Raw genomic sequence first — 26747 nt, 5'->3', positions numbered from 1 at the left:
ATAGGGCTTGGTACTATCCACAGTTTCAGGCATCCACTGGGTTCCCTGTAGATAAGAGGGGACTACTGTAGACATTATCTTACACCACTGGTGGAAATACAAAATGATATAAACACTATGTTGGGAAACTGGACAATAGCTAATAAAACTACATATGCATTTATTCTTTGACTCAGCATCCCCAATTCTAGGAATTTATATCCTGAAGGTACACCATGAAAATTAACTCTTCTATGCTAGATAACTCTATCATTGAAAATTATTTGTGTCTTTGACTCTTCTGCTAGTGTGCTAGTTCCTCAAAAGAAGGAACTAACTCCTAACTGCCTAACTCCAAACCTCCTATCTACCAAGACAAGGGAAGGGATTGACCTCTAAGGCAATCAGGACTGGCACTGGTTCCTCCTCTGGTGGCATCCACGGGCGTGAAAGAGAAACTGCTGCAAGAGTCCCTCCTAAAAAAATCTACAAACAAATAACATTTATCTTTGCCGTTACCTGGGCTGCTGGGTTCTTGATATCTGATCAGTTCTCACCTCTTGGAGCACCTACATAACAAGGGTCTACGTGAAAGGTCCCCAGGATGACTACCAGGAGCCACAACAGGAAGCAAGGTTCTCCGCAGCTCAGCAATCAGATAGCAGCTACGTAAAGAGCAAGCTCCAAAGGCCTTCACACACACACAAATCTGCTGTTGCATTACTCTGAGTATACAATCTTCACTACAAAGCAGTAGTTACCAGTTTGAAACAAGACCAAGGAACTGGTGACATCTGAGGCATCAGGCTGAAGAGCCAGGAAAGAGTCTAGCTAAACTGACTCAAGAGTAAGGGTAACAAATAATGAGGGGGAAATTCCTTTTGTGTAACTATTGTAGCTAATAAATGGAAAGGGAATGGGAATATCACTTTTGCAAACTCCTAATAAAATAATGGTGATAATTATCAATGGCTACTACTACCAAAACATGGGAGAGATCTGACATTACCTGCATCCTGATAACTGTACACTGCACCAACTAGTAAGTGTTCTTCCCCAGCCCCCCAAATCAAACCAGAGTCAGATCAAGGCGCCAGTTTACAGGAAATACAGAGGTCATAAAAACATGTCAAATAATCTTTCAGGGGGGCGCCTGGGTGGCTCAGTCATTAAGCATCTGCCTTCGGCTCAGGGCATGATCCCAGCGTTCTGGGATTGAGCCCTACATCGGGCTCCTCCACTGGGAGCCTGCTTCTTCCTCTCCCACTCCCCCTGCTTGTGTTCCCTCTCTAGCTGGCTGTCTCTCTCTGTCAAATAAATAAATAAAATCTTAAAAAAAAAAATAACCTCTCAGGGATGCAATAAGCAAAATCCAGAATGTAGGAAAAGTCTAGAGGACAAACTTAGTTTCTTCAACAAATGAAATGCAAAACGAAAAAGAAAAAAGAAGGTGGAAAAACTTAGATTAAAAGAAACTTAAAAGCAGAGTGACCAGACATCCCAATTTGTCCATGACAATCAGGTTTCTGCCTGTTGTCCCCATATAATTGTTAATAGAATCTCCTTTCATTATCAAAAGTTTCCCAGTTTAGGTAATAAATTATAAGATCACCCTACTTAAGAGACATAGTAATCAAATGAACCATGTTTGGCATAGTTTGGATATTGATCAAAAAAAACCAAAAAAACAAAAAACAGGGGCACCTGGGTGGCTCAGTCGGGTAAGCATCTGCCTTTGGCTCAGGTCATGATCTCAGGGTCCTGGGATCGAGCCCCATGTCAGGCTCTGTGCTCAGAGGGGAGTCTGCTTCTCCCTGTCACTCTCCCTCTGTGCTTTCCCTCTCTCTCTCTCAAATAAATAAAGTCTTTAAAAATAAATTAAAAATAAATAAAACAGGGGTGTCTGGGTGGCGCAGTTGGTTAAGCATCCACTCTTGGTTTCGGCTGGGGTCCTGATCTTGGGGTGGTGAGATAAACCCTGCATGGGCCCTGTGCTCAGTGTGGCGTCTGCTTGGAGTTTCTCTTTCTCTCACTCTCTGACTCTCCCTCCTGCTCGCTCTCTCTCTCTAAAATAAATAAATAAATCTTTTAAAATAACCCAAAAGCAAGGAACACTGGAAATTTGATGATACTGGTAAATTATTAATTGTTTTAGGTGTTATAATGATAATATGCTTATGCTTTTAAAGATCCCTTAGCTTTAGAGATACAACCCGAAATATTTACAGGTAAAATGACACAGTCTGGGATTTGCTTTAAAATAATCGGGTTGGGGGGACAAGGTAGAGATGTAGAGGAGATAATATATTGACCACAAGTTAATAAGTAGACACTCAAGATATGAGACTACTCTATTTTGTAATGTTTTTGATATTTTCTATAATACAACATTCTAAAAAGAGAGTTTTTCACTAAACAAAATTTTCCTACTTCCAGAAACAGAAATATCCCAGAAACCTTCAGCTTCTTCCTCTTAACCCAAGAGATGCCAAACAGAACTGTATGTTTGTTTAGAGTTACCTGAACCCAGGATCTATGGAAAATTTTCTGCCATATAAAGGATGTCACAGCTAGTATTCCTCATTATTTTACCTTTCTACTTAAAAAAAAAAAAAGGAAAGGAAAGGAAAAAAAGAAAGACTTTCCCTTTCCTAATAGGAGAATCCTATCTCCTGAAGGCACTCTCAAGTTGTTCTTTCCCTTACACAGAAGGACTGGAAAAATGAAACACCTTAAACCTAGTTTGATGAACTTCTCTTACTGCCAAAAAATAGCCCCAAAAGAGTTGTTCTCATTTTAGTCCACATCCTGCTATGCCCCAACAGGCCAATTTTTAGCAGCAATTAGTGAAACTGTATGAGAGGGCAGAAGAGCACCCAGCTGCCACCGACTTATCTTGGTCAGTAACAAAGCTTCCATGGGCAGGACATAAGGATAAGTGATCCGAGGGAAAATAAGAATATGAGAAAATGAATGGAAGCAAAATGAAGTGTGAGGACCAGCAACAGGTGAGTTTTCCAACAAAGACAGCAACACAGTAACTATTACAGCAGCCTGCGTAGAATTCTGAACAATTTCATGCGTATTGACTCCTCTAATCCTTACAGCAACCCTTGAAGGGCTATTATTATCCCCATTTTAATGATGTAGAAAATAGAGGCAGAAAGAAGTGAAGTAATTTGCCTTCAACAGGGCGAGGATAAGAACAAGTTCTGGAGACGTTCCTCTTTAGAGTTACTTTGAAAAGCAGTTGTTTAAAAAAAGACAGACAAGAAAAGCAGGTGTTGGTAAAATGAAAATAGTGCTTTCTCTCTGGTAGGAAACAATCTTGACACTACCAAAATGGGGTTTCAACGGCTGCCTAGTTTTGGAGGAGGCCCAAAAGAACACCTGTCCTTTGCCGTAAAAGTCTACAAAAAGCCTCTCACACATGTGACATGGGAGTGGCCAGAGCGCTGAGTTAGTATCAGTTGCAACTTCAGTAGTGAACTTCTTGTTCGCTAAAGATATTTAAGTAAAGGCTGAATAGCTGAAAACAATTCCTATACAGTAGGGAGTGGGCTAGAGTTAGAACTCCTCCAATATAACTCTAATAAGGATTTCTTGCTGTAAATCCTCCCAACTATAGGACTGACAAAGTCTATGGCAATTTAAAACTGAATCAAAATCTAAATCATCCTATGTTCCAGGAAGTTGCCAACACCAAATTTTATCGCCAGGAGGCCTAGCTGGGCCAGTGAACAGCCAAAGACACAACAGCCTTTCTTGTCTTCAGGGACACCAGTTACACCACAGACCACATCTAGCACCCCTTCAAATCAGGTTATGTCAATAATGCGATACCCACGTCTGAGTGCCCATCAATAGGCTGGAATCATATTCCTGGAAGATGTATAAGTTAACTAAAGGTTACAGGCTAATTAGTTCAACCCAAATCATTACCATATTTATTATGCCTCTTATGGTTGATCAGACCCAACCAAGGCACTTAAGAACCACCATCAGGCTCGTCTAAAACAGACCTATCCTTTCTCACCAAGGAACAAAGAGAAATGTAGTACAGACTGAGTGGGCATCATTTTAAGACTGTGCCTCGACTGTTCTTCAAATTATCATGGGCAACAATTTGTAAGATTCTAAGCACATCACTAAGATGTAGTCAATAAGGAAGGTTAAGATTCTGAGCAAGGCCAGTTATAACAACCATGCAAAGGTATACTATTTTCTAGCTCTTTATTTTTTTTTTAAAGATTTTATTTATTTATTTGACACAGAGAGAGATAGCGAGAGAGGGAACACAAACAGGGGGAGTAGGAGAGGGAGAAGCAGGCTCCCAGCGGAGGAGCCTGATGCAGGGCTCGATCCCAGAACACTGGGATCACGCCCTGAGCCGAAGGCAGAGGCTTCACGACTCAGCCACCCAGGTGCCCCTATTTTCTAGCTCTTTAGGGCAAAACAGCCAAATGCCTCAATAGCTCTATTAGTTTGCTAGGGCTGCCAGAACTAAGTACCACCGACTAGGTGGCTTAAACAAGGGACATTTATTTCCTCACACTTCTGGAGGCTAGAAGATGTCAGTAGGGTTGGTTTCTTCTGAGACCTCACTACCTGGCTTATAAATGGCTGGTCTCCTCTGTGTCTTTGTCGTAAATCCTCTCTTTATAGGGCACCATTCATATCAGGGTCCACCTCAACGACCTCATTTAACCTGTAAAGACCCCATCTCCAAATACAGTCACATTAAAGGTACTGGGGGTTATAACATCAACATATAAATTTTAAGGAGGGCACAATTCAGCCCATATCAATTGTTATACTCCATGGGAATAAAAGACAATTCAATATGGCCACTGCAAGATGGCAGTGTACAAATCCTAGCTCCCTCTCTCAGGTCATATATACATATATATGTGTGTGTATATACACACACACACACACACATATATATATAATGTATTTATTTATTTAAAAGATTTTATTTTTAAGTAATCTCTACACCCAATGTGGGGCTCAAACTTACAACCCTGAGATCAAGTCACACGCTCCACCAACTGAACCAGCAAGGGTCCCTTGGGTCATCTATTTTTAAATAAAGGTCAAATTCACTGCCAGTAGCTCTCAATTTATAGTTCTTCATATTGTTTACCAGAATCATTTTTCTCTTCTTTCAACTTGCATTTGCTCAATTGCTTAATAACAGCAATGTTCAATAAACACATCTACATGGTAAGGATTTTGTAGAATTTAAGTGAGTCATTGTGCTCACTAGGCATTGATGCTGTTCTATGCTCTGAATGTGAATAGAGAGAACAAAACTAAATTAGTGGATGAATAGCAATGAGCAGGGGTAAAAGATAAAATTGAATAAAATAAACCTAAAAGAATAAAGAAGGTAATAAAGGTGGGGCCTGGAAGTGACAACAGACTGTAAAACACCACTCCTACCCCCAGTATGGGGAAATTTAGTAAAGAATGTCATGAACATGTTTTTTGGGAAAATAAGACCTGGGGCTGCAAAATAATATAGATCCAGAATTTACTATATTAGATTAATGACGTATCTTAGATGGAGAAGCAGACAATATAGTTGTTAAGAATATGATCTCAGGGCACCTGGGTGGCTCAATGGGTTAAGCATCTGCTTTCAGCTCAGGTCATGATCCTGGGGTCTTGGGATCAAGCCCCGCATAGAGCTCCCTGCGCAGTGGGGAGTCTGCTTCTCCCTCTTCCCCTCCCCACCGCTCCTGCTCTCTCTCTCAAGTAAACAAAATCTTAAAAAAAAAAAAAAATATGATCTCTGAAGCCAGACTGCCTAGGTTTTACTACCAATTCTGCCACTTACCAGCTGTTTTATCTTGAGTAATTTATTCAACCTCTATTTAACCTCTCTGTGCGCCTTGGCCTTCTCATCCGCAAAATGAACATAATAATGATCCCTGCCTCATAGAATTGGTGTGAGGATTGAATGACCTCAAATTTTTAAATGCTAGAATGGTACCTGGGAGCCATTAAGTCCTCAGAGTTGGTTAGCTTATTAACTAAATACAAAATAGCACATGTTCCATCAGAAACATTAGAGCAGAGGGTTTAAGACAACAGATATCATAGAAGACCCTGTGGAGCTGAATGCCAGTTTCTATTACTTATTAATAAGTTCCTTAACTTCTCTGTACCACAGTGCCTTCATTTATAAATAGATTTACTTGGATTATCCACTTCATCAATAAAATGGACTTGTATTGCCATCTCATCGGGGTATTCTGAGGATTAGAAAAATGCTGCATAGAATAGGCTTAGCATAGAATAGGCAAATTTTACCTATTCTTATTCTTCTGTTGGTTCATGTCTCAACATTTCTTGACTAAGCATGATAAAACAAAGAGGCTGTCCTGCTTCTACTAGGTTTATCTAACGTGTGAATCAGTCTACCAATAATTTCATGAAGCTATCTTCACTCCTGATCATGGAAGCATGAGTTGAAAATATTAGGAAAGATTGGAATTCTGCTTCCTGCCATGAAGGGGAAAGAGAGATCAGATTCACCCTTGTGCCTCAAAACGTAAAAACAAAACAAAATGCTACATGTGAAACAATAGCTTTTAGACATTTTACAGAAGGGAAACATACAAAGTAAGCCCTAAAATTGCCCCAAAGTAAGTCCTAAGATTGCCCCAGCTTACTGCCGAGAGAACATTTCTAGGAAGCAACAGAGGGAGCACCCAAAGAGCTGAGCTCTCTACCCAAGTTGAAGAGTCGGAACTGAGAAGCTGGGGAGATTAAGGTAGCTAAAATTTGGAAGACAGAGTACTAGAAAGGAGAGAGCTATTCAGAGAGAGCCAAGCAAGGGGGTTCCTCTTGAATTTCCATCCAAGTGATGTGGGTAAGAAAACTATCCAAGGGGGGGCACCTGGGTGGCACAGCAGTTAAGCGTCTGCCTTCGGCTCAGGGCGTGATCCTGGCGTTATGGGATCGAGCCCCACATCAGGCTCTTCCGCTATGAGCCTGCTTCTTCCTCTCCCACTCCCCCCTGCTTGTGTTCCTTCTCTCGCTGGCTGTCTCTATCTCTGTCAAATAAATAAATAAAATCTTAAAAAAAAAAAAAGAAAGAAAGAAAGAAAACTATCCAAGGGGGTGCCTGGGTGGCTCAATCGTTAAGTGTCTGCCTTTGGCTCAGGGCATGATCCCAGGGTCCTGGGATCAAGCCCCGTATTGGGCTCCCTGCTTGGCTGGGAGCCTGCTTCTTCCTCTCCCACTCCCCCTGCTTGAGTTCCCTCTCTTGCTAGCTGTCTCTCTGTCAAATAAATAAATAAAATCTTAAAAAAAAAAAAAAAAACTAAGAAAATGAGTAGGCAGTACACTCCCCAGAGCTCACACAGGGCCAGGAATAGATCATGTTCCCACCAGCATGAGTGGAGAAAAAAACTCATAATGCTTAGGCATCGAGTAGAGAACTCTGAAAGCACTGCCTCAGAATTAAGAAAAAATTAGCCCCAAATGCTGCTCTAGGCCCACCCAACAAAGCCAATCCCAACAAAGTAATCCTCAAAAGAATCAAACTGTTTCTGAATAATATAACTGGATCCCAGAATAAAATTCAAGAATATTCAAAGAAATACAAACATATGCAGCAAACAACAAGGTAAAATCATCTTGCTGTATCACTGAACTGCTACTTGGCATGGGACAGATAGAAAAGAAGAATGGAATGAAACACTAACCCAGTCACCAAACATGCAAACAAGCCTAGGGGGAAAAAAGTAACAAAATTTAAGAAATTTTCCAGCCCTTAGCTCCAAGACATTGCTTCAGGTTGTGTGTCCTAAGACCACAGGTGTGAAGAGATAGTACTTCATGTGCCAAGAAGGGGGCACATTGTTAGGCTGTCAGTGCTACCCAACTTACAATTTTACTCAGCATCAAACACCAAGTCTGGTACCTCCTGAAAGGTGACTTCAGGAGAAGTCAGCCTCTAACATTGTCCTACGTCAGTTTAACACTGCCCTAATATGTCTGGAATTTGAGCTCCTATATCAAATAATGTCACTTAAGTGTTGCTTCTATTCAAATTTCTAGTTTTCCTGGTTACTTTTTTTTTTCAACCAAAAAGCTTAACAAATACCTATTGATCAAACATACTTTCCTTCTTGAAAAAATTTTTGATTGGTTTCCATGATAACTCTCTCTTGATTCTTCTCATTCCTAAAAAGCCCCACTCCTTTTCAGTCTCTCCTCTGCTAGTTCCTCATCTTCCCAATCTCCTGAAGTCAGATGGCCTCAGGGTTCAATCCTTTGACATTTCTTCCTTCTTTATCAACAGACACTCATTGGATGATCTCATAATTCTAATCATTTGTTTCACTAAACACTGACAATTCCTTATATATTTTCAGCCCAAATTTCATCTACCTTTAACTGAATGTCTGATCAGTGATCTCTTACAGTTTCCCAGTCTCAGTTCATGGTTCTTCCAATTTTCTAGCTGTTAAACCCCCGATTTTCAGTCATCCTTCACTCATATTCTTCTCAAATTCTGCCATCTCATCCATCAACAAATCCTATCGATTCTACCTCCAAAATACATCCTCAAATTTGACCACTTTTTACCACCTGCACCACCATGGTCTTTCCTAGACTATACCAGTAACCTTCTGACTATAGCCAGAGGGATCCTTTTGATTTAAGTCAGATCATAACACCCTTCTGCTTCAAACCCTCCAAAGCTTCTCATGTCATTCAGCATAAAAACAAAAAGCTTTACAATGGATTTAAAGCTCTACTACATTTGGCTTCTCACTATGTCTCCCACCTCATTTCCCACTTCTTACCTCTTAACTCATTCCACATGAGCTTTACTGGACTCTGCCGAACAAAGAACACGTGAAGCAAACTCTTAGATCAGGTCTTTGGCACTTACTGTTGCCTCTGTCTGAAACACTCTTCTCCAGATACCTCTATTCTGGCTCTGTGACTTTCCTTCAGGTCTTTGGTCATATGTCAACTTATGAGTGAGGACCTTCCCTCACCATCTTATATAAAATGTCAACCCCTGGGTCTCACATTCCCTACTCTCCTCAACCTACTTTATTTTCTCAATATCACACATGTCCATCTGTTATACATTTATTCATTAATTTTTCTCCCTCTACTAGAATCTAAGTTCCTCTGAGGACAGGGACTTTAGCTCTTTCTATTCACTCTTCTGTTTTCCATGCCTAAAACAGTGTCCAGCACATAGCATGTACTCAAACGGTGACTATATAAAAAGAAAGAAATGAGGAGAAGAGGGTTATTTTCAGCAATCTGAACAAATCACTTAACCTATTTCAGAATCAAATTTTCCTGTTGTGTCAAATGTGGCACTTGGACTAGTTAACCTTTAGAGAGCTCTAGCATTCTGTCACACTATGCTTCTCCCATGGAGTAGTCACAGGGCTGTCCTACCATCACACCGGGCACGGAACTGTCTACTGATATGCTACCTTTGTTTCTCTTGAATTTTGAATATAGCAGAAATATCGGACATTCTTCTTACTCTTCTCTGTGACTTTTATTCTGTTTCTCCCCATTATTAAGGAGAAAGGTTTGGGTTTTAGCTACTAGGCCAAAAGCAATCACCAAGGCTCACATTGATGTCACAGCAGGTTTCCTTACCTCCACTGCAGCGGGCGGCTGGAACAGGGACTGCCAGGGCTGCTATGAGCTTGTGAGTTCAGGAAAAAGGCAAGAGGAGAAGTAGGCAGGGCACAGTCAGCACTAAATGGGATTTTAGTGAAGTACAGGGCTGAAGCTGATGTGGGTGAAAACATGTGCTGGTTTACTTCAGATCCTCGGCAAAGTGCAGAGATTCTGACAACATACCATCATAGAGAAAAAGCAGGGTCAGGGATAATTTCTCAACCAAAAAGAAACATATTCAAAGTGGGTTAATTTAGGCAAGAGGCTCAAAAAAAAAAAAGTGGTCAAAAATCATTCTTCAATATCATACCTCAGTGCAATGTTGGCACAGAAGGACCACTGAGACTAAAATTTAATCCACAGAATTAAAGCCAAAAATTTAAGCTTGGGTATTAGCTTCTGGAAAAATGTTGCAAATCTGCTACAACCCCCCAATTAGCAAGCAGTAAGTAATATTTTGTGTTCAATGACTAAAACTTCCTGGAGAAATGTATATATCCATAAAAGTAAGACATTAATGGTTAGATTATATCTACCATAACACCAATTTATTTAGCTAACTTTTGCCTAATGAAACCTCAAATAACATCACTTAATTCTGTATAATAAATTTTGCTTCTACTTAAATTTTAGTTTTTTGGTTACTTTTTTCCCCTAAAAACAACCCAACCATCTCGATACATGTTAAGTCCTAATGATGACTATTAAGTAAATATACATCATTAGACTGAAAACAGATGGTAAATATGGATTTCTACTTTATTGATCATTGATTGATAAGTCACAGATGATGAAAAATAATTGACAGATGCATAGCATTTAATTCGCTATAGTAGGAACATGGCTTTCTATACAAATACCATATTTAGCCACAATATTTCATTTCAAAGATTTAAAAAAATTCAAGTATCACATAAGCACCTGTTTAAAAATATTCGTTTCCTGTTTACTGTTATTACTGACTGTATATGGTTACATTCTATTTGTGTTTAATTACAAATATTCAAAGGAAATCTTTATCTTCCTACTAATTATCCCTTTAGCTGGCTTCAGCATATTTCCCAGATGAGTACACAATATGAGGATATAAAAGGATAGAAAAGGCAGAAAGGGCAGATAACTATTTAAAATTACAGGGGTGCCTAAGTTTCCACAAACTCAACATATTAATAAAAATTACGAATTGAAAATATGAACTTTGGATTAATTTCTCACTTTCAAAAAGAATTTTCACTTTTTTAAATAACTATTTCAAAACTCAGCTCCCTAGTATGTATATATATATATATATAAGCTAGAGCTAATTAGAACATACAACAAGGCAGTGCTTATTAACCTAAATAATATTGTTTTACAAAATTTGGAGTCTCAAATCTTAATACATAAAATGAGGCTTAGCCATTTTGATGAATATACAATTAAGATTATAAATCCATGAGAACCAAATCTCATTCTCTATTTGCTAGTAATAACCGCTCTGCAAACTGGTTATACAATGAGGCTAGAGTTTAAAAAGGATTGTTTGAAAAAGGAAAGGTGATTTATAAACTACTTACTAGCTCCTCAGGGGGAATTTTCCTAAGCTAAATTCAAAGTCACTAAAACAGATTATAATAATTACCAACTGTAGTGCACCAACATTTGGAGAGCATGATTTTGACCACTTATGTTCCCTGAAACTACAAACTTAATTTAAAAATTTTACAATTTTGCTAACAAATCCTTTTCACTTTAAATGACACTTTAGCTCATGAAGCTTCTTTTTTATGGTCTTTAACTTTCAGTCTTAGTAGGAGAATAAATACTTTTTTAAACATATGCCCATCTTTCCAATTATATACTTCAAACAAGTCCAGTCTTCCAAGGTCTGGTAAAATCATTAATTTAATCAATGAGCATCCACTAACACAGAAGGGCAATGACTAAAGGAAGCCCACTGAAGAAGTGTGTCTATTCAAGCATACCAGGTAAGCTCTAACATTCACGGGAAGAAAGTCTGAGGGGCACGCCCTCCACCCTGTGAGTTACGCAAAGGCAGTTCAAGACAGATCACTGAAGAGGAATGGATTCTAGGGTACTTCTTTCCCTGGTTCCCTACTTTGCTGATCAATTCACTCTGCACTTCTTCATTAAATAAGCCTGAGCAGCTCTTGGAAAAGCTACCCTGACGTGGAAGCCTTCTTCCATTCCCCAGCTATGATATCCTTATCTAAGTATTTTTCTATTTCTATTTTATTTCTCTATTGGCCAACACAGAAATAAAATTCAGGTCACACCCTAAAGGACTCAGGTTTGGATCTGCAAGGGCAGATCCGAGGTCCTGAGCTGACAGGCCAGGGGCAGAAATACAATACCCTCTCTAGTCCAAGGAGAAGATACTTTCATTTCCATTTGTTTCTCACATTCATGGGGCTTGTATATGCAGCTTTGACCCTAAGCTTAAATACATATCTGCTTTCATGGCAGGAAAAAAAGAATCTTCATCGATAACCCAGGTCCCCAGGTACCTCAGCACCCCTAAAATACGATCTAACTCAATTTTCATAATTAGAAGCCCCATAGGCCCCTGCCAGGGACCAGTGTTTTGACCTTGAATTTGTGAAGCCAGCTCAGCCCTCTTTCGGACAGGCATCTCCAAAGCAGAGTCTTTATCCAAGCAAATGAAAGTGTGTTAGTTGGCATTAGTTCTTTTCCTGATATCTGCCAGTTTCCAGTCAGAGACCCCAGCCTCCTTACTGAATCCGCAGACATGGTGCTCCCAGTCTCTCTCTCCTCCGTTTCATCATTTTCCTGGCTACTCAAAGCTTTTGCCCTCTCACACTCTGGAGTCTTGGCAGGAAGTTCTCTCACACAAGGGGTATGCGGTCTATAAGCCAAAGGAAACTTACAAAGGTTTCCCAAACTTAAGAGAAAAATTAAAGCACTGTTCTTCAAAAACATAATATTCAGAATTCACCCCCACCCCCACCACAAAAGACCTAAGAGCCCAGGAGGCAGCAGTGAGGCACAGTGAGGAGTCCCAGATCCCAAATGAATCAGCTGTCCTCTGATCTGCCTGACATCATTCACACTCAGCCTGTAACAAATCAGAGCGTCAGAGAGCACCTTGTTCCTCCTCACTGACAAGCACCAAACTCCCTCCCCCACAAGTCAGTTGCAACCTCCAACCCTGAGGCCTTGCAGCAGTGAAGACTCTGGCAAAAATTGTACATACCGACTTGAAAACTCACACTGTGACAGAAATACCATTAACTCTGGAGGCGTGGGCCAGTATAGAACAGCTGTTGCAGTGGGCAGGGGATTGGAAGAAAGCATACTGAGATCCCAAATCAGTAAATTAAGGAGCTCAGACTATGTGGGCATTTCTGCAACATTATTCATTCTCAAATCCATGTCAGGTGGAGGATGAGTCTTAATGTTAGGGCTCAAAGCACAGTCATTATTCAAATTCTGAATCTGACCAATTAAAATAAACTCTGTATTCCTTCCTTAGACAAAGTTCAGCATCATTTTTATTCAATTTCTACTATTCTCTAATCACTTGAATAACCTTGGGTGAGAAAAGCCATAGGAAAGCTAAGAAAATAAACCCAGAAACAATATGGTTTAATTTCTGTCAGTAACTATTAATGAAATCATTTGTATGGCAGATGTTACACAAGACATTATGGTAAGCTACAGAAGAACTCTAATGAAGGGTAAGCTACTTAACTTCTGTATGCTTTGTTTTCCCTATCTGTAGAACAAAAATAATTTAAGGTACCTAAATAAATAGGTTGTGGTGAAGATTAATATATGTAAAACAGAAAAGTGCCTAGCAAAGAGGAAGTGCTATAGAAGTGTTAGCTATTTTTTTTCAAAGATTTTATTTATTTATTTGACAGAGAGAGATAGTGAAAGAGAAAGAGCACAAAGAGTATGAGCAGCAGGCAGAGCAGCAGAGGGAGAAGTAGGCTCCCCGCCAAGCAAGGAGCCCAACGCGGGGCTCGATCCCAAGACCCTGGGATCGTGACCTGAGCTGAAGGCAGATGCTTAACCGACTGAGCCACCCAGGCGCCCCAAAAGTGTTAGCTATTATTATAGTTCTTGCCCTCCAGGAGCTGGCTCCCAATGTAGAGGTGGAGATAAGCCCAAACATACAAGAAACCATCTGACAAAGACAGCCTGGCCTGAAGAAAGCCAAGTGCTCAGGTAAAGCCAAGTGATCAAGTGGAGCTAAGGGAACCAGAGTAAGCAAACAGCTTGGTCCCCTGCTTCCGAGCACCTGCCAACTCTGAAGGGCTCCTCTCATTTATTTAGATGACAAAGTATGTCAAACTGTTTTTCTAGGGTAACAGTCAAACAATTAATTCCTACCCCAACCAATACTTTTTCAACTGCAGTTCACAACTGTTTAGTAACTCTTAAAATCAATTTAGAAGTCAGGACCAACATTTTCTTAAAAGGGAAAGAGAATGAAATAGAATAGAGGGGCGCCTGGGTGGCACAGCGGTTAAGCGTCTGCCTTCGGCTCAGGGCGTGATCCCAGCGTTATGGGATTGAGCCACACATCAGGCTCCTCCACTATGAGCCTGCTTCTTCCTCTCCCACTCCCCCTGCTTGTGTTCCCTCTCTCGCTGGCTCTCTATCTCTGTTGAATAGATAAATAGTATCTTTAAAAAAAAAAAAAAAAAGAAATAGAATAGAAAATACCAGAGTGCTTCACACAGTAAGAACTGTTCTGTGAAATGTGTATGTTTGTGACATCTATTATTGATAATACATATAAATACAAAGGCAAACAGATGGGATGGGCTGCCATGTAAAAATCTATTTTTTATGAAGGGTCAGAGTCTAAAAAATTTGAAAGCCACTGTACTTATTATCCAAGCAAACTCACTCTCACCTAGTAGCTACAGACATTCACTTTTCCTCCCATTACCAGTCTAATCACTTGGCTCTCACAGCTCCTATTTCAGAACCCCCTGCGCTCTACAAGTCCTAATGGAAATGGAAACAATCTCAGAAATCTACAGCTTCCAAATAAGTCTGGAGTCCATTTTGGGAAAGTTTTGTGATATTATCAGGGTCAGTCACAAAAGCCCACACTCTCAAAACTAAGAAACCAGCCATGGTCTATCCCCATCCCAAGCAGAGGCCATGCAGTTAAAGCCAGACCCTAAGTTTCTACTCAATACTGTCCATTCTCTAATACCCAAGCCCAGTCTCCTGAATAATAGTAATAGTAATATAATAATGATGACATAACAGCAACCAACATTTATAAGTACTTACTATGTACTGGATTTTATTCTAAGCACTCTACACATAAAACCGAGGTAGTACTCATCACAGTCCCATCATTATTCCATTAAAACACACACACACACACACACACACACAACACACACACAAAGACGTTAAAATCATTAAAGGGGTGGTAAGGGGAAAGTACCTTTTCCTCAATATATCTGCACCTAGTTACCCTACATATGAATTATGTCAGCCAGAAGCATTCCTGTGTTCAGCCAAGTTGGTGAACTGAAGCAATCTCTAGAATCAATGTTACGAACTGCTGTGCTATAAATACCTTTCAGCAGAAGATTCTGACAATAGCAAATACATTTCTCTCTAGCCTGCTGTGCAGTAATAAATTGGGAGAGGAGAGAAGGCATGGAGCTCCTTAAATAATGGTAAATGTTAGAAAATATTTGATTTTTAGAGAATGAGAATCATATCTTATGTCCTTCATCTGACCCAAAGAAGATACCACTCTTACTCCTAGGGTTTAACATAGCCCTATACAGAGCACTTCCTTTAAACTTACTGGCATTATAATACATTTGTGACAATATTGCTGTAGCTTTGTCAGCACTAGGAAAGCTAAACATTTCCCTGGGATTGGTCAGCACTCAACAATTTGAGGTATGGAAAATCAAACATCAACCTTTTCTTATTTGCTCACACAACATCTATTTATTGACTGCATTACCACCCTTAGGACCAGGCAAGAAAGATCTCTGCCATGGGCTTCTCACTTTAGCAGTTCTGCAAAATCACAAACACACACATACACACACACATACACACACACAAAAATTGACTAAAGAAATGGGTTGCCTCTGTCACACTTGTGATCTGGAGTGTTGCACTGACAAAGTGGAACCCTAAGAATCCATTCTTACCATTAACACTGTTTAAATCCCAGGAAAACACTTGCTCACATCTTTCTTCCTATGCATTTTTTTAAGAAGACAACCATGTCAGATAGCTGTTATAGACTGTGAAACTGCAAACTTCTAAAAGACTCTGTTGAGATTATAAAATATTTTCACAGCAAAGGGCCTTAGAAGTAAGCAAAAAGACAAATCAGTTAACCTGTCAAATCCTTCCTCTCAGGTAACATGAATGTAATAGATTTCTTGGCTAATACAAGTACTGGTTCCAAATACAACCAAATAACTAGTTACTTGATTTCCTTCTGTTCTAATTCATGGTTTGAAAGATATTCATCATTTAGTTCAGTATTCATAACAGAGCACATGGCAGCTAAGGAACATTCTGCAGAATTAAGGAATTCATACTACTAGTAAATTTATTTTTGTGCAGGTCTAGATGTAACATATGTACGGCCACAGACTAATTTTTATACTGATAATTGTACAGTTCATGCTAAAATTGAAATGTTTCTTATAAAAATACATACTTAGATGCATTTTTAAAAATCACAAATTTTTTAAATTTAGCTGAATTTTAAAAAAAGAATTATTTTAGGGGCGCCTGGGTGGCACAGCAGTTAAGCGTCTGCCTTCGGCTCAGGGCGTGATCCCGGCGTTATGGGATCGAGCCCCACATCAGGCTCCTCTGCTGTGAGCCTGCTTCTTCCTCTCCCACTCCCCCTGCTTGTGTTCCCTCTCTCGCTGGCTGTCTCTATCTCTGTTGAATAAATAAATAAAATCTTTTTTTAAAAAAATTAAATAAATTAAAAAATTAAAAAATGAATTATTTTAGAGATAGAGTGCGTGAGCAGGGGGAGGGGCAGAGGGAGAGGGAGAGAGAGAACCCCAAGCAGACTCCCCATGAGTTTGGGGCCCTGAGGCTCAGTCCCACAACCCTGAGACCATGACCCCAGCCGAAACCAAGAGTCTGACGCTCAACTGACTAAGCCACCCAGGCGCCCCAATAATTTTAAATATTTAATTTGAAATATTTTTTTAAAAGATTTTATTTATTTATTTGACAGAGATAGAGACAGCCAGCGAGAGAGGAAACACAAGCAGGGGGAGTCGGAGAGAAAGAAGCAGGCTCACAGCAGAGGAGCCTGATGTGGGGCTTGATCCCATAATGCTGGGATCACGCCCTGAGCCNTAAATATTTTTTTAAAAGATTCTTGATTTTGGGTAACAGTCAAACAATTAATTCCTACCCCAACCAATACTTGATTTTGATCTTGATTTTGATCTTGTGTCATAAGATTGAGCCTCGTGTGGGGCTCCTCACTCAGTGGGGAATCTGCTTAAGNATTTTAAATATTTAAAAATAAAAATAGGAGCACTTGGGTGGCTCAGTCAGCTGAGTGTCTGACTCTTGATTTTGATCTTGTGTCATAAGATTGAGCCTCGTGTGGGGCTCCTCACTCAGTGGGGAATCTGCTTAAGATTCTCTCTCTCCCTCTCATGCTCTCATGCTTTCTCTCTCTCTAAAATAAATAAATAAATCTTCAAAAAAAAATAAAAACAAAAATAACTTTGGAAGTATGAAAATTTTCAATTTTTAACACTTTGTTTTTTATAAAAATATATTCAAACTTGTGCTCACTTCAGCAGCACATATACTATATGAAAGTGGAACAATACAGAGAAGATTAACACGGCCCCTGCACAAGGATGACACACAAATTCATGAAGCATTCTGTATTTTTATACTTTGTAATATATTTTTGGAAACTGAAAAACTATATATTTAAACTTAGTACTCTCTGAATACAATTACATTTTATTTTTAAATCCTATAGATTATAATAATGAGTACAAGCTATAATCATGACAGAGATAGAAAAGCAGGAAAGTGAAGCTTAAGAAAAAGATATAGGAGCACCTGGGTAGCTCAGTCGGTTAAGTATCTGACTCTTGGTTTTGGCTCAGGTCATGATTTTAGGGTCGTGAGATCGAGCCCCATGTTGGGCTCTGCGTTCAGCATGGAGTCTGCTTGATATTCCTTGTCCCTCTGCCTCTGCCCCTCCCACTTGTGCACTCTCTCCTTTTCTCTCTTTCTCTCTCTCTCTCTCTCTCAAATAAATAAATATTTTTTAAAAATGAAAATAAGGGGCGCCTGGGCGGCTGCCTTCAGCTCAGACCATGATCCTGGAGTCCCAGCATCGAGCCCCATGTCAGGTTCCCTGCTCAGGGGGGGCGTCTGCTTCTCCCTCTCCCTCTGCTCCTCCCCCTGCTCATGTTTATGCTGTATGTGTGTCTCTCTCTCTCAAGTAAATAAATAAAATCTTTAAAAATAAATAAATAAATATTTTTAAAAAGTCTTTAAAAAAAAGAAATAGAAATAGAAAATCTACAAATAAGTTGGTCTGCTTAAATTAAAAACTAAAACTAATGAATGTGAACAGACTTCACCTCACACAGAAAGCACACATATAATTATCAGCAGTAAAGAAAAGACAATAACAAGAAATGAGCCATTATATTCAAAGAAGTGAAGCAAATGTCAATATAGAAAGCAGGTATAATTGTTCTTAAAAAAATATTATCTATCCAATATTTAGTCAAATACAAAGGTGTTTTTTTCTCCTTGTGGTTTAACGGTGAAGTAACCACAGAAAACAAAGAAATATTTATAGGTTTTATGTAAATTATTTTGAAATTTAATGCTAAAAGGGCTAAACATTTAAGTTGGATAAAAAATGATGATAAACGGTCACTGACAAGACTTAAATGAAATTATTAATTTTACTAATAAAGCAAGAAAAAAAGTCACACCTAAACTTTTTAAAAATGTATCTATGACTCAGTTCTACAGATCATAACAGGAACAAAAGTCAGGTTAAACAACTTTGTTTTATATATTACTGAGTTACCTGAAGAGGAAAATGAGGAAGTAGAAATGAGAATTTCATTAACTTGAAACAAAATACAGGCTTTGACTTAGGACAGAACTAAGAAAAAACTCTCAATTTTAGGTATTAAGACTGTCAAACTTTCACCTGCAACTATGACAGAGTTATGGAAACAAAACTAACCATTCTACTGCAAACCCCCATAAAACTAGACAAAATATATGAGGCAGTAGCTTTCAGGCACTGGGAAAAGGCAACACAAAAATGCAAACCCAGAAAAAAGGGAAACTCAAATGCAGAGACATCCCTGGTGTCCCTACCCTCTACTTGGGAATAATTTTCTTACAGTGGCACAGACAGCTACAGTTTAAGCAAAACACAGTAGTTCCCCTAAGCTGAGAAAGCACAGGTGAGAGTTCAGGGCAGCTAATCAAACACACATTGAACATTCATCAAAAAAGACCACAAGCTAGGCCATAAAAGAAGTCTCAAGAAATTTCCAAAGATTGAAATCTTATAAAGTAATGTTATCTGAACACAACAGAACTCAAAATCAATTACAATTTTTAAAAAGCCTACATGATTCCCCAACATTTGAAAATTAAACCACACTTCTAAATAATCTATTGGTCAAAGATGAAATGACAAAGGAAATTAGAAAATAATTTAGATTCGATTAAATACACAACATATCAAACTTTATAGTATGCAGCTAAAGGAGTGCTTAGAAGGAAATTTATAGCTTTAAATGCTTACATTAAAAAAGGAAGATCTAAAATCACTAATTTATGCCTCTATATTAAAAACTGAAAAAAGAAAAGCAAATTAAATTCAAAATACAAGAATACATAAAAGTAAACACAGAAATCAATGACTGAAACACTGTCAACTATACTTTAATTTAAGAAAGGGGTGGGGGGACAGAAGAGCCCTGTCATGAGTTCTAGAAGCTGCCTCGATAGTTTAAGACATGTTTTTAAAAAGAAGAAGAATCAATGACAGAAAATAGAAAAAATTAACAAAACCAAGAGTGGGTTCTTTGAAACTATTAATAAAATTAATAAAAATCTTTGTAAGACAGAGGCATCTGGCTTGCTCTGTTGGTAGAGCATTCAACTCTTGATATTGGGGTCACAAGTTTGAGCCCCACGTTGGGCATAGAGTTTACTTAAAAGAAAAAAAAATCCTAGTAAGACAAATCAAGAAGCAAACGAGGGAAAACACAAATTACCATTCTTAGGAATAAAAGATGACTTATTGTGATGCTTCAACAGACAAAAGAATGAGAATGCCATGAACAACTTACGCCAGTAACATATAAGATGGATAACTTACATAAAAAAGTTCAGGGGCACCTGGGTGGCTTAGTTGGTTAAGCATCGGACTCTTAGTTTCGGCTCAGGTCATGATCTCAGGGTCCTGAGACTGAGCCCAAGAAGGGCTCTGTGCTCAGTGTGGAGTGTGCTTGAGATTCTCTCCCTTTCCCTCTCCCTCCCCCTCTACCCCTCTCCCCACTCGTTCTGTTTCTCTCTCTCTCAAATAAATAAAATTGGGGCACCTGGGTGGCTGAGTCAGCTAATTATCTGCCATTGGCTCAGGTCATGATCCCAGGATCCTGGGATGGAGCCCTACATCAGGCTCCCTGCTCAGTGGGAAGTCTGCTTCTCCCTCTCCCGCTGCTAATGCCCTTGCTTATGCACTCACTCTCTCTCTCTCTATCAAATGAATAAATAAAATCTTTTAAAAAGAAGTAAAATAATAAAACAAAATAAAATCGTTTTTAAAAAAGATTTACCAAAACTTACTTAAGATACAGACAATATGAATTATGCTAAGTGACAGAAGCCAGACATAAAAAGGCAAATATGGTGTGGTTCTACTCACATGAAATACCTAGAACAGGCAAATACCTGAATAGAATACAGAAATACAGAATATAGAAATACAGAATACATAAAGTAAAATATAGATACCAGGGGCTGGGAAAAGGGGAGAATGGGAAATTATCGCTTAAAGGTTACAAAGTTTCTACTTAGGGTGATAAAAAAAGTTTAGAAATGCAGTGGTGATGGTTGCACAACATTGTGAATGAACTTAATGCCATTAAATTATATGCCTGAGAAAGTATACAATTCAATGACAAAGTTTTATGTTATGTGTGTCTTATCACAATTTTTTAAACTTAAAAAATTAATTCAAAAGGGATTAGGACCCAAACGTAAAAGCTAAAATTACAAAACTCCTAGAAGAAAACATTGGAGAAAATCTGCATGATCTCGGGATAGGCAAGGATTTCTTGGACAGAGAATAAATACTCACAAATTGAACTCACAGTAAAAAAAAAAAACAAAAAAAACCCAAACTCACAAATTGAACAATATCAAACGTAAAACCTTATGCTTTTTGAAAGATACCATTCCGTGTATCTTTCAAAGGAAAAGGCAAGCTGTAGACCAGAGGAAAATAGTCACAATATATCTGGACCAAAAAATTCTGTATCTGGAATATATAAACATCTCTTATAACTCAATAATAATAAACCAAACAATTCATTTTTTTAAGTGAGCAAAAGATTTGAGCACACATTTCACAAAAGAAGATACACGAATAGCCAATAAGCATATGAAAAACATGCTCAACATCATTTTTCATCTGGTAAATGCAAGTTAGAACTACAATGCAATACCACTACCCATCCACTAGAATGGCTACAGTTTAAAGTCTGACCATAACAAGTGTTAGTGTGGATGTGGGCCAATGAGAATTCTCCATATCACTAGTGGGAATATAAAATGGTACAACCATTTTGAAGAATTATGTGATTTTTTTTTAATAAACTTAAACATACACTTATCATTTATCATTTGATGGGGGGACAAAAAACAAAGACATCTGTTTGTCAGTTTGGCTCTTTCATTTTTTAAAGATTAAAAATATTTTAATCAAAAGATTTCCACATAGCAAATACAAGAAAAGTGACATTGCAATATAAGGAAATAAAAGAAAATGTAAAAAGTATATCTGTATCATGTATTCATTTTCTATTGAATAACAAATTACCTCAAGTGTAGCCACTTAAAACAATAAATACTGGTTATTTCACAGTTTCTGTGAGTCAAAAATTCAAGCATAGCTAAGCTAGGTCCTCTGCTTAGGCTCTCACAAGGCTTCAATCACAGTGTCACCTGGGTTGTATTCTCATAGGAAGGCTAGGCTGAGGAAACGTCCACTTCTAAGCCCCAGTAAGGTAGTTGGCTAAATTCATTTCCTTGTGGTTGTAAAACTGAGGGCCCTAGCTGCTTACTGGTTATCGACCGTAAGCCACCCTTACCTCCTCAATTCTTTGCCATATGGGCTTTCCCAACATGGCTGCTTACTTCCTCAAACCAGTACGGTCTCTGTGGTGAGTCTACTAACTAGACAAAGTCTTATATACCATAATATAGCCACAGGAGTGATATCTCATCACCTGTACTATGTTCTATTGGTTAGAAAGCAAATCACAGGTACTGTCCACACTCAAGAGGAGGAGGAATACACAAAAGCGTGAACACCAGGAGGAGGAGGAGACCATGGGAGCCACCTTAGATTATGTTCACCATACATGACTATGAAGAAGATTCACCACCAAATAATCTCAAACTGATTTCTATGGACTGCTTTGAGACCATCACAGATTAAGATTTAGTATGAACATACTGCTATTTTTGGTTTTCTTTATAATATCCCAGCACTGAAAAGATTAAAGAAGATCCTAAGAACTGTTACATAGCCTTAGACAATACTTTTAAGAAACGGTGAAATTGCAATAACAGTGATAACAACTTATAAGATGATATTAAAACATTATGTAGTATCTTCTATGACAATGGTAATTTACAAAACTCCATTACAAAGTTTGATGTGTGAAATCCATGACAAAAGAATAAATGCCCTCAAAAGAGAACTGTCCCGTGTAGAGCTGGCACTGGGCATGGAACCTGCTTAAGATTCTCTCTCTCCCTCTGCCCCTCCCCTCATTGCGTATGTGCATGCACACATTCTCTCTCTTTAAAAAAAAAAAAAAAATGAACAGGAGTACTGAAACATGAGGAAGCCTATTACAAAAGAATAGATACTGTATGAAATTCTGCCACAGGCAAAACTAATCTATAGTGCCAAAAAGCAGATCAGTGGTTGCCTGGAGCCAAGAGGTGAAAGGAGAATTGACTGCACAATGACACAAGGTATATTTTTGGGTAATAAAAATATTCTACACATTGATTGTTGTGGTAGTCTAGCTACCTCCCAAAGGCCCCGCCTCCAAATACCAGAAGACTGGGAAATAGGCTTCAACATATGAAATTTGGGAGGACACAAACATCCAGTCCAAAACACTACTTAATCCCAAATAATCCCAAAACTTAGCACCTCAAAATATTTATTAACTCTCTTGGTTCTACAGGTGGGCTGTGATTGGCTAGACAGTCTGAGACATTTTTAAATGTTTACTTATTGATTCATTTAGAGATAGCAATGATAAATGCACTGCATGTTAGTATCATTTTAGTATTATTTTAAAATTAAACCCGACCTTGATGATCCCCTAAGAACTGTCCTCAAGTAGGGTGTAAATATGTTACAGAATATGAAGGAAAAGACTGAACTAAATTTAGAAAGTGAATTTTGTTTGCCATGGTTTATAATACCATGCCATGAGTCTGAAAAACTTTGAACTGGTTAAAATCTTAGCTAAGTTTGCTTAGTTTTGATGGGCTAACTTTCCTTGGTTTACAGTTTATCGCCTTCACCTACAATATTAAAGGCTATTCTTTTCTTTCTGTGTAAGATGACCAAATAGCAAATATTTTGTGTCTTACTAAAATAATTTTGTTTTATGATGATTTAGTATGTCCTTAATTATTAAGAAAACAAAGGCTCCTCATGAAAAAGCTGTGATTATTCAAATTTGGTTACCTTCTCTGTTTATTGTCAGTGATGCCTGGGTGGCTCAGTCAGTTAAGTGTCTGCCTTCCACTTGGGTCATGATACCAGGATCCTGGGATCAAGTCCTACATCTGTCTCCTTGCTCAGCAGGGAGTCTGCTTCTCCCTCTGCCTGCCACTCCCCCTGCTTGTGCTCTCTCTCTCTGACAAATAAAATCTTTAAAAACAAAACAAAACAAAAATAAAATGTTTTATTGTCACATTGGTTAAGTAACTGGGTATTGTTTCTCAAGCACTAACAGTCCTATTTTAATTATTTTCACTGACAACTCTTTGAAGTTTTGTCTTCCCCAAATCAGATCCTAAATATAGAAAACAATAAAACTTTCAGTATATTTTTACTAACTAAAACTATCTTTGGGATATCCCAGGGCATCCCTGGAAAAATCACAAAGAAGTGTTATTTCAAATTTTTAGAGAGGTACTAGAAATAGATTTATTTGATATTCTACTTTTGATGAGTTTCATGGGAAAACTTCTCAAATCAGAAAAGACACTCATCCTTCCCTAGTTTAAATTTGTACAGGTAAAATTAATATAAACATCCTAGAAATTGTATAATGTACGGGAAGCTCCCAGAGATCTGTCAATGCCGTCATAATGTATAATGTTTCTGTTTATGAGTCCAGATGTTGTTTTTCCAGATTTTAGGAAATAAGAGTTTAGTGTTTTCAGTCTTAATTTCAGTTATTATTTAAAATGCTTTCTTGGGGGCACCTGGCTGGCTCAGTGGGAAGAGCATGCTAATCTTAATCTCAAGTTCATGAGTTTGAGGCACACATTCAGTGTAGAGATTACTTAAATAAACTTTTTAAAATAAAATTAAAATATAAATAAATAAATAAATAAATAAATAAATAAATAGCTAGCTAGCTAGCTAGCTTACTTGGTAACAACTTTATTTTTAAAATTCGAATCCTCTAGGTCAATGTAGTTTTATTAAAAAATACAGATGTCTAGGACTTATTCCTGACTCACTAAATCCTTTTACTTGAGATCCTTAGTATAGCCTTGGTATATACATTATGCCATAAGATTATTATATGTTATATATCAGGATTTTTTTCCTCTGCAAAAATTATGTTCATTCATGTTTTATAAATCGACTATAATATTCACAGTCTTCTTTGAAAACAACTACTCTTAGAGACATTTTGCTAAAACATTTTTGAATTGGCTTTAATGTTCTTGTTTTGCATGCCACAGAAACAACTTAATTCCCTGGTTAGTTGCATTATTCTTGTTATGAACTCTCATTAGACCTTTCACATTTAAAAACCACCAGTAATAAATTGACCACAGCTATTTTAAGTCTTTGTCATCTACAGAAAGATTTTGTTTTATACGGACGCTAGTCTGAATGATCTGCAATCAACTAGAAGCCAGAGTCTGTGTTTTCAACAAAGGATTGTCTCAGAGTCCCCTGGAAAAGGACTGTAGCAGGTATCTCAAACTACTGACACATCAAAGAATGGACTCTTGGGGACAGGATTCTGAAGCCATCGCTCAGACAACTGGACAACTTCCAGACCATTCCAGTGGACTGAGTCAGAATTTCCAGAACTCTTTTTAGTTGAGAAGCGGACCATTAAACTAGATCCAGTGAAACGAGAATTAATTACATAGGCCTAAATGAACTAATGAGAGATGATTATAGTTATTTGTTTGGAATATTGTCTTAATATGTTTTCTAGATACATAAGGAAGCCTGCTCTCTTCCATCTTGAGCTATCTAAACCCTAAAAAATTTAGTAACCATTGCTTTTGTAAAATGCAACATTCCTGAATCATATCTGATTTTCAAAGACTCCATCCCCAGTGAGATTTGAGTTTTGCTGAATTTTCTTACTGAATGTCCTTAAAATATCATTGCAAAAAAAGGTTATACAACAAAGGATTTGGCACAAAACAAAAAACAAACAAACAAAGAATTTGCCTGAAATGTCATATTTGAGAATGATGCTTACTTATTTAAGCCACTTACAAGGAACTACAGTTGACTTTACGGAACCAGTACTAACAAAACTCTCTCATGAAAACTGCCCTTGTCCCTAGCTTTCCAGGATTCAGCCTTCTGGATGGTAAGGAAAGTTACCTCCTGGAAGGCCCAGGACCCTTAGGACATTTGGGGGATCTTGAAAAAAGAATTCACCTAAATTTATCAGTACTGCAGATAAAATCCGATAGAGTGTTTGTTAAGCTTGGCTTTCTAGCCTCAAAATACAAATAATAGAGGCTTTTAAAAGTTCAATCTGAGATTCTTTATAAAATTTCCAGCAAAGCAAATTAAAAAGGTCTATATAGAAAATTAACATCATTGCTACCCCATGTAAATAACCAAGCCAAACTTAGTAAGACGAACCTTGTTTTGTGATTAAGAATAATATTTGAGATTGCTTTAGCTCAAAATGGCAAGACTGTAAGGAAACTTGGTATAATCAAAGAAAACATAATAATCTTCTGATGGAAAACTATGTATTGTTTAGAGAATACATTATTTGTTCAAGCCTTTTATTGCCTTTGAGCTATTTTACAACTCTGTAAATTATACATAATTGATACTGATACAAATAGTTCTTGTCTATAGATATTATAAATAAATTCTGTAGAGTTGAGGTTCAATTGACTTCCCTTCTCCCCACAGAAAAATCCAGTTTTGTAACCACTTACAAATATATTTCAACACTTCCTTATACACATAAAGCTATGCTTCTTTCAATTCTCTGAACTGGCCGCAACATCTGCCTGGTACCCTTATTAAGTTAGATAAAATATTTAACACGTTTATTTGTTTTGATCGATAGTTTCACATATTTTTTTTGTAATTGTTATTATAAAACTATATTTCTCAGGATAGCTATGAAAATAGAACATATTTTATTTTACAGTTTGTTAGCATTATGTAAAATTCCAACTTTATATCTCCACCTGTATTTTTGTTCCAGACTAAACAAATGTTAGGAACAGGCCTAAGTGATTACCCACTATGTGTTAAACTCTATACTAGGCCCCAGGGCCAGAGTATTGTACTACACAACATGGTCCTGACCTCATGGCGCTTA

At 38.0% G+C, this 26747-nt stretch overlaps 1 protein-coding gene and 1 non-coding gene across 5 annotated transcripts in view; one reads left to right on the top strand and one right to left on the bottom strand.

Moving 5' to 3' along the window:
* Nucleotides 1-26747, bottom strand: part of MAST2 (microtubule associated serine/threonine kinase 2) — a 213424-nt gene that overhangs the window by 96646 nt on the left and 90031 nt on the right. The gene's annotated exons all lie outside the window — the stretch shown is intronic.
* Nucleotides 17444-17554, top strand: LOC117801203. Its single transcript, XR_004623733.1, has one exon. It is a non-coding gene; the product is annotated as a U6 spliceosomal RNA (small nuclear RNA).

This window comes from Ailuropoda melanoleuca, chromosome 2 (genome assembly GCF_002007445.2).
Source record: "Ailuropoda melanoleuca isolate Jingjing chromosome 2, ASM200744v2, whole genome shotgun sequence".
Classification (NCBI taxonomy): domain Eukaryota; kingdom Metazoa; phylum Chordata; class Mammalia; order Carnivora; family Ursidae; genus Ailuropoda; species Ailuropoda melanoleuca.
The sequence above is the reverse complement of the archived record's forward strand: the minus strand, read 5'-3'. Positions and strand labels throughout refer to the sequence as shown.